The following is a 12,436-nucleotide window of genomic DNA, read 5'->3' as shown; positions in this document are numbered from 1 at the left end:
CCACAGCATGGAATATTATGCAGCCACAAAAAGGACCCAGTGAGGAGGCTGCGAGCAGTAGATTTCACAGGGATTTCTACAAGGCATCATTGAGAACATCATGATACAGAAAAATGTGTGAAACAGGATGCCACTGTGTAATGAATTAATGGAATACCTCTATGGATGCATGTGTGTAGAGGTATATACACATCAATATGCATACGTGTGCTTGATTATTATATATAAGGATAAAGGAAAAATACAGAGAGTAGATGGAATACAAATTAGGTTACTGACATAGGGTATGTGGGTGGTAAGACAGAGACGGGAGAGGAAAGGGATGTATACAGCCAAGAAAAGAAGGAAAAGAAGACTAATTAAAGTAAATTAAAGCAAAATTCTTGCTTATGTATTTCTATAAGGTGTTACATCCACATATATATGTACACATACACACTTAAATGTGCATACAGATATGTTTATGACAGAGGCAGATTACACACAGTTCTGTGGCAAGATATAGTGGCATGAGAAGAAAAACCATTATTTTTGTTTCAAAATAAATATCTGATGGCCATGGAGTCTGTGGGTCAGGCACTGGGGAAAGGTGCAGTTGGAGTTTCCACTTGGCGTCAGATCCCATCTAAAGGCTCATCTGTGCTGGGGACCCCCTTTCCAAGGTGGAGCCTCACACAGCTGGCAGCGTGGTGTTAACTACTGGCCTCTTCGTGGGGTTACTTGATGTCTTCATGGCAGTGTCGGGCAGCCGCAGGTGAACTGTGGTAAACAGATAGTAGCCATAGACAGGGCAATCGAATGCACGTGGCTGTGGGCTGTAGTTTGCTGACCCCGACGTGGCCTTGGAGCCATGGTTAAAGCTTTGACCTTTTCTCTGAGAGACATGGAGAGGCGCTGGGGGACTTGAGCAAGAAATAACCTGGCCTGGCTCAGTTTTTTTTTTTTTTTTTTTGAGACAGAGTTTCACTCTTGTTGCCTAGGCTGGAGTACAATAGCATGATCCTGGCTCAGTTTTTTTTTTTTTTTTTTTTTTTTCTGAGACAGAGTTTCACTCTTGTTGCCTAGGCTGGAGTACAATAGCGTGATCTCGACTCACTGCAAACTCTGCCTCCTGGGTTCAAGCGATTCTCCTGCCTCAGCCTCCCGAGTAGCTGGGATTACAAGCATGCGCCACCATGCCCAGATAATTTTGTATTTTTAGTAGAGACAGGGTTTCTTCATGTCGGTCAGGTTGGTCTCGAACTCCTGACCTCAGGTGATTCACTTGCCTCAGCCTCCCAAAGTGCTGGGATTACAGGCGTGAGCCGCTGCGCCTAGGCCTGGCTCAGTTTTAAGAGGGGCACTCTGGTTGCTGTGCGGGAGTCACACAGAGGGGTCAAGAGGGAAGCCAGAAGACTGGAGCAGGTGTGATCTTGGGGGACAAGGGTGGTGAATATGGGGTGAGAAGGGCCTCCTGGATGTACTTTGAGGGTAGACTCGGATTGGTTGATTAATTCATTTACTCAGGAAGAAACACAAATCAAAATGCTCTGTTACAGTTGGCCCCATGTGGTCATCCTGAGCTCAGCACAGATGGCCAAGAAACTCAGGGGGTGAGTGTGAGGTGGCCATCCCTGCAGCCAGAGGAGATGGAGTTAGGTGGAGCAATTCTACCCAACAGGGAGGCCGGTGTCTGGAAAGAGGGCCTGGGGCCAGGCTGCCCTAGTGCTGAGGGCTGGTTTGCCAGCTGTGTGGGGTCCAAGGAGCGGGCAGCCATTCTGGCAAAGGCTGGCCATTGGTGGTCCTGGAGCACAGTGGCAGGGCTGTCCAGCTTGGACAAGCCACAACTGGCCGATCCCCAACTCTTGGGCACTGCTCTGTACAAAGAAATATGTAGATACATAAATTAAAATGAAGCTGTGGGTTTTGTGATTCAAGCTGGTGATTCATATTCTGCAACTGCTGGTCAGTGCTGTGTTTAAGTAAAAATGCAGGTCCAGCATTTTTCCCCAACTTCTTATCCTGACAATTTTCTGACATGGATAAAAGTTGAGAAAATAGTTTAACACCCATACACCCACCACCTGGATTCAGCACCTAACTTTTGCCATATTTGATTCATCTATGTATTTTTTTACCCAATCCCAGATATAATGAGGAGGTTGAACAAGAACGATTGCTCAACAAATGTCAGCTTTCCTCCAGTTATCTAATAAAAAAAGTTATTGGTGAAAATAAGATGTGACACAGTTACTTTAGGATTTTGCTCTTGGTATTTATATAACAGTCTGAGGCCTTGATTGGAACCTTCCTGGTGAGAGATTGAATGAATATACAAACAGACAATAGCCAGAGCATGTATAAAACTAGAACTCAGACCCGCAATCTGCAGCAACCAGGCCAGCCCAGGAAGGCAGCCTGCTGCCTATATATCAGGCTGATAGAAAGTTGGCCCACCATCTCCAGCAAACAGTCCAGGACGCTAAACAATGACACCTGTGACAATCAGCCCCAAATGTCCAGGATTAATGACTGCCTGCCTTTGTAATTTAATTTTTTTTTTTTTTTTTTTTTGAGATGGAGTCTCATTCCAGTGCCCAGGCTATAGTGCAGTGGCATGATCTTGGCTTACTGTAACCTCGACCTCCTGAGTTCAAGCAGTTTTTTGGTCTCAGCCTCCCAAGTAGCTGGGATTACAGGCACGCGCCACCATACCCGGTGAATTTTTGTACTTTTATTAGAGACAGGTTTCGCCATGTTGGCCAGGCTGGTCTTGAACTCCTGACCTCAAGTGATCCGCCCACCTCGGCCTCCCAAAGTGCTGGGATTACAGGTGTGTGCCACCACACCTGGCTAATTTTTGTATTTTTCGTAGAGACAGGGTTTTGCCATGTTGGCCAGGCTAGTCTTGAACTCCTGACCTCAAGTGATCCACCCATCTCGGCTTCAGCCTCTGTAACTTTTGGACCAACCCTTTTAACTTAGGACCAACCAAAGAAAACCAAATATTTGCCCCTAACCAATCCCATAAAATGCCCTCTTCTAGTTAGCTGCCTCCAGTTTCTCCATGAAGGCAGCCTCCATCAGGGCACCCCTGAAGCCTCCCGTTTTCCACCATGAGGCTTCCCCTCCTCAGCCTGCCTTTGAGTCTCTGCCAAACAAAAGTGAGGATGGCCGACTCCCTTGCTAGAGCAAGCTCTCAATCAATAGCCTTGCTGTTCTCATTTGGCTGGTCTTTGTTTATTTCCACAATGGGAGTATAATTTTCTTCTGCATGAAATTTTCTGAGTAAATCTACCTTTTAAAGCCAGGGAAAAAAGTGGTGGTTTCCAAATTAGATCCAGAAGCCCGGAAGATGAGCAGCTGTTGTGGGCAGGGTGGGGTGGGAAGGAACTTGATTTGGAGGTGGGGGTTCAGGAGGGACCCCACTCTCCCAGGCCAGGGGCAGAGGGACGACCTCGCTAAGAGGAACATGGAACATAGAGCCAGGTGGAGGAGGCCGGGCCCTGTGAACGCAACACTGTCCTTCATTCCAGCCTCCCACTCCCGATCCCGATCCCAGCCGTTCAGAACAAACCTCAGACTGAGTGGACGCTGAGTCTGCTCAGGCTGCCAGAACTGAGACCATAGACTGGGCGGCTTCAACAACAGGAGTTTATTTCCCCAAAGTTCTGGCGTCTGGAAGTCCAAGATCAAGGTGTGAGCAGGTTGGTTTCTCCGGAGCCCTGCTTCCTTGGCTGGTAGACAGCCATGGTCCAGCTGTGTCCGCACATGCGCACATGGTCTTTTCTCTGTGCACACCCCTCCCTGCTGTCTCTTTCTCTTCTTATAAGGACATCAGTCCTGTTGAATTAGGGTCCCATCTTATGACTTCATTTAACCTTAATTACCCCCCCCCTTTTTTTTTTTGAGACGGAGTCTCGCTCTGTCACCCAGGCTGGAGTGCAGTGGCTGGATCTCAGCTCACCACAACCTCTGCCTCCTGGGTTCAAGCAATTCTTCTGCCTCAGCCTCCTGAGTAGCTGGGATTACAGGCACCCACCACCACACCCGGCTAATTTTAATTATCTCTTTAAATGCCCTATCTTTGAATACTATTACCTTCTAAAATACTGGGGGATAGAGCTTCACCACAGGAATTTGGGGGAACAGAATTCAGTCCGTAACAGGTGGTCAGAGACATATGCCCAAGATGTCCATGAGCAATCCAGTTCCTTTTTTATTTTTTATTTTGAGACAGGGTCTCACTCTGTCACTCAAGTGGAGCGAGGCGGTTCAATCAGGGCCCACAGCAGCCTTTAATTCCTGGGTTCAAGTGATCCTCTAGCCTCAGTCTCCTGACTAGTGGGACTACAGGCGCACACCACCACACCTGGCTAATTTTCAAATTTTTTTTGTAGAGATAAGGCCACTCTATGTTCCTCAGGCTGGTCTTGAATTCCTGGTCAAAAGTGATCCTCCCACCTTGGCCTCCCAAAGTGTCAGGATTACAAACGTGAGCTACCATGCCTAGCTAGCAGTCCCAGTTCTGAGGACTTGACACTCACGGGTTTATGCTCTGCCCCCTTCTAGTTAGCAGATTGTCCCACTGCCTGGAGTGGCTGCTCTCTCTCTGGTCCTAGTGGAGTGGTATACTATAGAACCAGTGTCCTTACTTTAGGTCCCTAGCGGGCTTCCTGACTCTAGTGAACCCCAGGCTGTGGCATATTTTGTGGACAAGTGAGTCTGTGCCTTTTGCACTTTTCAGGGAGAAGGTGAACGACGTTCACTTTATTCTCCAAGGGAAAATCGATAAGGACCATTGCTCCAGGTGGCTGGGGCCGGTGAGTCCACATGAAGCCCCGGAAGGAGTAAGGTTGTGCATGGGGCCCTTTAGAACAGTACGTGGAGGAGGACAGAATCTCTGACATGCCTGTGCTACAGAGATGTCAGAAACGTACCTGGGCGTTATACACAAGGCACTTTAAAACACTTTATTTTAGGCTGGGTACAGTGGCTCACACCTGTAATCCCAGTACTTTGGTAGGCCAAGGCGGGCGGATCACTTGAGGTCAGGAGTTCAAGACCAGCCTGACCAACATGGTGAAACCCCGTCTCTACCAAAAATACAAAGATGAGCCGGGCGGGGCTGACTCAAGCCTGTAGTCCCAGATACTTGGGAGGCTGAGGCTGGAGAATTGCTTAAACCTGGGAGGTAGAGGTTGCAGCGAGGTGAGATGGTGCCAGACTGGGTGACAAGAGCAAAACTCTGTCTCACAAAAAAAAAAAAAAAAAAATCCGTTACTTTGTATGATCCTCACAACAATCCAGGGTGAGGCAGGCAGCTGTTGTTATTGATAGATCCCTGAGACCCCTATTTCAAAGGAGGATTTGGCTCGCAGAGGTTACAGTTGGCCCAGGGTCATCCCACCAGGAGCCTAGAGCTGCTGGCTCCCGATCCCAGGGCTCCACGGCCTCACACCGCCTGTGCACTCTAAGTAAGATGTGCTTGTGTGGCTGGCTCAGGCCTATATTTCAAGGCATAAGTTAGGACCCATGAGTTCAGTTCTATTTGTATTTCATAAATCTCTGTATGTTGGTTCATTTCCCACCAGAGGCCAAAGCACAGCCACCTAGACCACTGTGCTCACACTTCCATGCCAAGAGCAAAGCATTGATTCAAAGCATCAGTTCTCAACCTTGATAATCCATGTAGGATCCCCTGGGGAGACTTTGAAAACTAGGAAGCCTGGGCCTCCTCACTCAGGCCCAACCTGACTCAGGGTTTTCCCCCCATCATTTTCTTTTCTTTTTTTGAGATGGAGTTTCGCTCACAGGTGTGAGCCACTGCGCCCGGCCACTTTTCCACTTTGTATAGGCTCACTAGGTAACTGTGATGGATATGGAGGATTAAGACCCACTAATTTAGAGAAAGTTTTGGAACTGAAGTGGAAACAGAAGGGTAACTAGTGAGTCTGCTAACTGATCTTTCTTTATACATCAGTTTATGATTAGGTTCAGTTGTGAAGAACAACGTTCTGAATAATAGAGGTTTACACAAGATAGAAGTTTATTCTGGCGGGGCACGGTGGCTCACACCTGTAATCCCAGCACTTTGGGAGACTGAGTCAGGCAGAGCACCTGAGGTCGGGAGTTTCAGACCAGCTTGACCAATATGGTGAAACCCCGTCTCTACTAAAAATAGAAAAATTAGCTGGGCATGGTGGTGTGCACCTGTAATTCCGGCTACTCAGGAGGCTGAGGCAGGAGAATCTTTTGAACCTGGGAGGCAGAGGTTGCATTGAGCCGAGATCGAGCCACTGCACTCCAGCTTGGGTGACAGAGGGAGTCCTTGTCTCAAAAAAAAAAAAGTAAAAGAAAGAAGTTTATTATGTCCCATATAAATGAAGTCTGGAAGTAGACAGTTTCAGGGCTACAATAGCATCTTCATGATGTCTTAGGCTTCTTTGATCTTGTGACTTCTGTTCCCAAGATCACCTCATTCTCAAGGTCTAAATGGGAGCTAGTGCTGTAGTCATCACATGTGTGTTCCAGGCAGCAGGACAGGGGAAAGAAGGATGAAGGGCATGCCTTTTTTTTTTTTTTTTTAAGGAGGCTTCCTAGAAGTATTATATAACATTTATGTTTACATTTCTTCAGCCAAAAAGACACAAAAAGCACTAACCATAAAACAAACAAAAATTAATAGACTATTAAAATGGAAAACTTCACTTTATCAGGAGTTCATGAAGAGAGTAGATAATCAAGTCAAAGACTAGGAGAAGACATTCAGAAAACATATATCTGACAAAGTATTCTTAATAAAAATGTTTAAAGAATTCCTACAAATGAATAAGAAAAAGCCAAATGATTCAATTTTTTAAAATGAGCAGAAGAGGAAATGGGGACTTTTTATTTCCAGTTCCACATGTAAAGAACTTAGAAGCCACCACTCCATCCTAACAACAAGTACACAGTTGAACATACTGAAGAATCAAAGAACTCTTCTTGGATCCTTAAGAGAGGTGAGGACACAGGGTAGACCATCGTCCCCAGCACTGAAGGGACTGACAGGCAGACACAGGGAGTCGCAGCTGACTGAAGCAGAGACCGTGGGCAGAAACCACCACAGGAATCAATGCGGGGAGGAAACCTCAACTGCCAGTGGCCGGAGGCTAGTGGGGATGAGTCTTGAGAGTTCGAAACTCCAGGGCACCCATTCACAGGATGAGGGGAGGAATATTGTGAGATTTACCTCCAGGACCTTGAACAGATTGCCACAGTGGATACTGGCGGAAAATCTTGTGTTTCTAGCAGGAGGAGGGGAAAAGGAACTATTTTGAAATAAGCCATAGCATTCTGTTCTTTTTTTTTTTTTTTTTTTTTTGAGACGGAGTCTTGCTCTGTCGCCCGGGCTGGAGTGCAGTGGCTGGATCTCAGCTCACTGCAAGCTCCGCCTCCCGGGTTTATGCCATTCTCCTGCCTCAGCCTCCCGAGTAGCGGGGACTACAGGCGCCCGCCACTTCGCCCGGCTAGTTTTTTGTGTTTTTAGTAGAGACGGGGTTTCACCGTTTTAGCCAGGATGGTCTCGATCTCCTGACCTCGTGATCCGCCCATCTCGGCCTCCCAAAGTGCTGGGATTACAGGCTTGAGCCACCGCGCCTGGCCAGCATTCTGCTCTTAATAGACCTGCCCTCAGGAGAACTAGTTAGTCAGAGTCTACCTGCAGGGATATTTTATTTTCAAATTTTTTTTGAGACAAGGTCTTGCTCTGTTGTACAGGCTAGAGTGCAGTGGCATACTCATGGCTCGTTGCAGCCTTGGCCTCCCAGACTCAAGCAATCCCTCCATCTCAGCCTTCCTCGTAGCTGTGACTACAGGTCATGCTTCCACACTGGACTAATTAAAAAACAAATTATTGTAGAGATATGGTCTCACTGTATTGCCCAGGCTGGTCTCAAACTCCTGTGCTCAAGTGATCCTCCTGCCTTGACTTCCCAAAGTGCTAAGATTACAGGCATGAGGCACCACGCCTGGCCCTAATTTTTTCTTTGAATGATACCTTATATTTGTACATATTTAAGTGGTATATGTGATATTTTATTACATGCATAGAATGTGTAATGATCAAGTCAGGGTATTTGGGGTGCGTGTCACCTGGAATGTTTATCCTTTCTTTGTGTTGGGAACATTTCTAGCTGTTTTGAAATATGCAACACACTGTTGTTGACTGTAGTCACTCTACTCTGCTATTGAACATTGAGACTTATTCCTTCCATGTAACTGTGTGTTTGCAGGCATTAATCAACCTTTCTTCATCCTCCTCACCCCCCGCCACACACACGCCTTCACCTGCTGGAGTATTATTAGAGCTTAACTGACTTGGAGGAAGGGAAGTGGCAATTCCAGCTCACAGTAGCTATTCTGCTCCACCTAAGGGGGAAGACAAGGGTCCGTGAAGTTCATTGTACAGAGCGATAGGCTCACAAGAAGTCCTATAGTAGGACACGTCCTCTCCCCCCAGCATTACCGCATCGTTAAAGGCTGAGCAGTTCCTTTTACTCAGCACACCATGTACACCATCAAGAAAACTATATACAAGGCATAACACAGGGCAAAAAACACAATTTGAAGAGACAGAGCATTAGAATGAGACACGGCAGGAATGTTAGAATTATCAGACCGGGAATTTAAAACAACTATGATTAATATGCTAAGGGCTCTAATGGATAAAGCAGACAGCGTGCAAGAACAGATGAGTAATATAAGTAGAGAGATGAAAATCCTACATAAGAACCAAAAAGAAATGCTATAGATTAAAAAAACACAAAAAAACAAAACACCACTGTAACAGGAATGAAGAATGTCTTGATAAGCTCATTAGTAGACCGGACACAGCTGAGGAAAGAATCTCTCAGCTTAAGGATATATCAGTAGAAACTTTCAAAACTGCGAGGCAAAGGGAACAAAGACTGAAAAAAAAGAAAAAAACAAAACAAAAAAACACACCCAAAACCAAATCAGAACAGAATATCCAAGGACTATGGGGCCAACTATAGAAAGGTGTAACCTGTGTGTAATGAAAATACCAGAAAGAGAAGACAGAAGAAATATCTGAAACAATAATGACAGAATTTCCCACAGATTAATGTCAGACATCAAACCACAGATCCAGGAAGCTCCGAGAACACCAGCCAGGATAAATGCCCCCCAAACCCCCACACCTAGGCGTATCATTTAGAACCCACAGAAAATCAAAGATAGAGGAAAATTCTTGAAAGAAGCCAGAGGAAAAAAGTGCCATACCTACAAAGAACAAAGATAATAATTACATCTGACTTTTCTTTAAAAACAGTGCAAGCAAGAAGAGCGTGGAGTGAAATATTTAAAATATTGGGAGGAATAAAAGCACCAACCTAGAATTCTACATGCTGTGAAGTTATCCTTCAAAAGTGAAGGAAAAATGAGAACTTTCTCAGACAAACAAAAAGCGAAGGGCTATGTTGCTGGCAGAACTGCCTTGCGGAAATGTTAAAAGAAGTCTTAAGAAGAAAAATAATATAGGTCAGAAATTCAAGCTCTACATAAAGAAAGGAAGAGGGCTGGGCGCAGTGGCTCATGCCTGTAATCCCAGCACTTTGGGAGGCCAAGGCAGGCAGATCACCGGAGGTCAGGAGTTCGAGACCAGCCTGGCCAACATGGCAAAACCTAGCCTGGGTGACAGAGTGAGATTCTATCTTACAAGAAAAACAACCCCCCCCCCCAAAAAAAACCTTTAATTTTTCTTATTCTTAATGGATCTAACAGATCAATTAATATCTAACAGATCAATACAGCTACATACTGTAAGTTTATATGCATAAGTAAAATGAATGACAGCAATAAGACAAAGCACAGGAGAGAAGAGTTAGTATTATTTTGTTACAAGGTACTCATCTCATGCTGACTGTGAGGCGGTATAGTGTTATTTGAAGGTAGACTTGGAGTAGTTGTAAATGTATATTGCAAACTCTAGGGCAACCACTAAAAAAGTTTAAAAAGGAGATAACTGATATGCTAATGGTCTAGAGAAAACAGAATCATATATGATCTCTTTTTTTATTTTTTATTTTTGAGATAGAGTCTCGCTCTGTTGCCCAGGCTGGAGTGCAATGGCGCAATCTCGGCTCACTGCAGCCTCTGCCTCCCGAGTTCAAGGGATTCTCCTGCCTCAGCCTCCTGAGTAGCTGGGACTACAGGCACCCGCCATCATGCCTGGCTAATTTTTGTATTTTTGTAGAGATAGGGTTTCAACATGTTGGCCAGGCTGGTCTTGAACTCCTGACCTCATGTGATCTGCCCACCTCGGCCTCCCAAAGTGCTGGGATTACAGATGTGGGTCACTGCACCCAGCCTACAATCTCAATTAAAACTTCAAAAGGCAGAAAAAGAGTGGAAGACAAAAATAGGAATAAAGAACAAGGGCAACTAATAGAAAATAGTAAAAAAAATATGGCAAATATTAATCTAGTTACATCAATATTCACTTTGAACATCAGTGGTTTAAATACACCAATTAAAAAAATATATATAGAGAGAGCTGGAGTTTCACTCTTGTTGCCCAGGCTGGAGTGCAATGGCACGATCTCAGCTCACTGCAACCTTCACCTCCCAGGTTTCTCTCTCTCTCTCTCTCTCTCTCTCTCTCTCTCTCTCTCTCTCTCTCTCTCTCTAGCTATAGCTATATCTATATATATAGAGAGAAATTGTCAGAGTGGATCAAGGAACAAGGAACAGTGGATCAAGGAACAAGATCCAGCTGTATGTTGTCTACAAGAAACTCACTTAAAATATAAAGACACATATAGATTAAAAGTAAATGGATGAAGAGAAATACACCATGCTAACACTGATCAAAAGAGATCAGTAGTAAGTCTATTAATTTGAGACAGAGCAGACTTCAAAGCAAGGAAAGTTATCAAGGATAAAGAAGGGCAATACATAGGCCGGGCGTGGTGGCGCACACCTGTAATCCCAGCACTTTGGGAGGCCAAGGAGGGTGGATCACGAGATCAGGAGATCAAGACCATCCTGGCGAACACGGTGAAACCCCGTCTCTACTAAAAATACAAAAAACTAGCCAGGCGTGGTGGCGGGCGCCTGTGGTCCCAGCTACTCTGGAGGCTGAGGCAGGAGAATGGCGGGAACCCAGGAGGCGGAGCTTGCAGTGAGCTGAGATTGTGCCACTGCACTCCAGCCTGGGCGACAGAGCAAGACGCCATCTCAAAAACAAAACAAAACAAAACAAAAAACAGAAGGGCAATACATAATGACAAAGGGGGTCATTTGTCCCTTGGTCATTATGTAATGCCCTCTTTTATCCACTGAGGTTCTCCAATCCTTAACATGTATACAAAACTAATAAAACTGAAAGGAAAATTGATAAATCCATGAACATAGTTGAACACTTTAACCACATTTTATCAGAAATGGTCAGATCTGGCAGGCAGAAAATCAGTAAAGGTGTAGTTGAACTCAAAACACCATCAATCATTAGATATAATTAGCATCTCTAAACTACTTCCTTCAACAACAGCAAAATACTCTCAAGCTCACACAGAACATTCACCAAGATAGACCACATTTCAGGCCATAAAGCACTCCTTAACAACTTTAAAAGAATAGAAATCATGCAGTATTTGCTTTCAGACCACAATGGAATCAAACTACAAATCTGTAACAGAAAGATAATTGGAAAATGCCAAAATACATGGAAATTAAACAAGACGCTTCCTTAGGAAAAAAAAATACCAATGAACACGTGGATTAAAGGAGAAATCTCAAGGTAAGTTTGAAAATATTTTGAGCCAAATGAAAATGAAAATACAACTTGTCTTAGCCTACTTTATGTTGCATTATAGAATACTACAGACTGGGTAATTGATAATGAACAGAAATTTATTTGACTCACAATTCTGGAGGCTAAGAAATCCAAGAGTATGGTGATGGCATCTGGCAAAGGCCTTTGTGCTGCGTCATCCCATGGCAGAAGGTAGAAGGGCAAGAGAGGGTGAGAGCAAGAGCAAGAGAGCAAGAGGGGAGCCAAACTCACTTTTATGACAAACCTACTTTTGAGATAACTGCTAGCCCATGCCCGTGATCATGACATTAATCCATTAATGAGAGCAGAGCCCTCAGCACCGAATCATCTCCTATTAGGCCCCAGCTCCCAAAACTGTTACATTGTGGATTGTTTCCAACACATGAACTTTGAGGGGTATTTTCCAACCATGGCACAATTTATCCAAGATTGTGGGATGCAGCAAAAGCAGTACATAAAGGGAATTTATTGCACTGAATGCATACATCAGAAAAGAAGAAAAATCTAAAATCGATAATCTAAATTTCCACAGAAGAAAACTAGAGAAAGAAGAGCAAATTAATTCCAAAGTAATCAGAAGAAAAGAAATAAAATAATTAGAGCAGAAAGCAATGAAAT

The sequence above is a fragment of the Chlorocebus sabaeus genome, chromosome 10 (assembly GCF_047675955.1).
Source record: "Chlorocebus sabaeus isolate Y175 chromosome 10, mChlSab1.0.hap1, whole genome shotgun sequence".
Taxonomy (NCBI): Eukaryota; Metazoa; Chordata; class Mammalia; order Primates; family Cercopithecidae; genus Chlorocebus; species Chlorocebus sabaeus.
The sequence above is the reverse complement of the archived record's forward strand: the minus strand, read 5'-3'. Positions refer to the sequence as shown.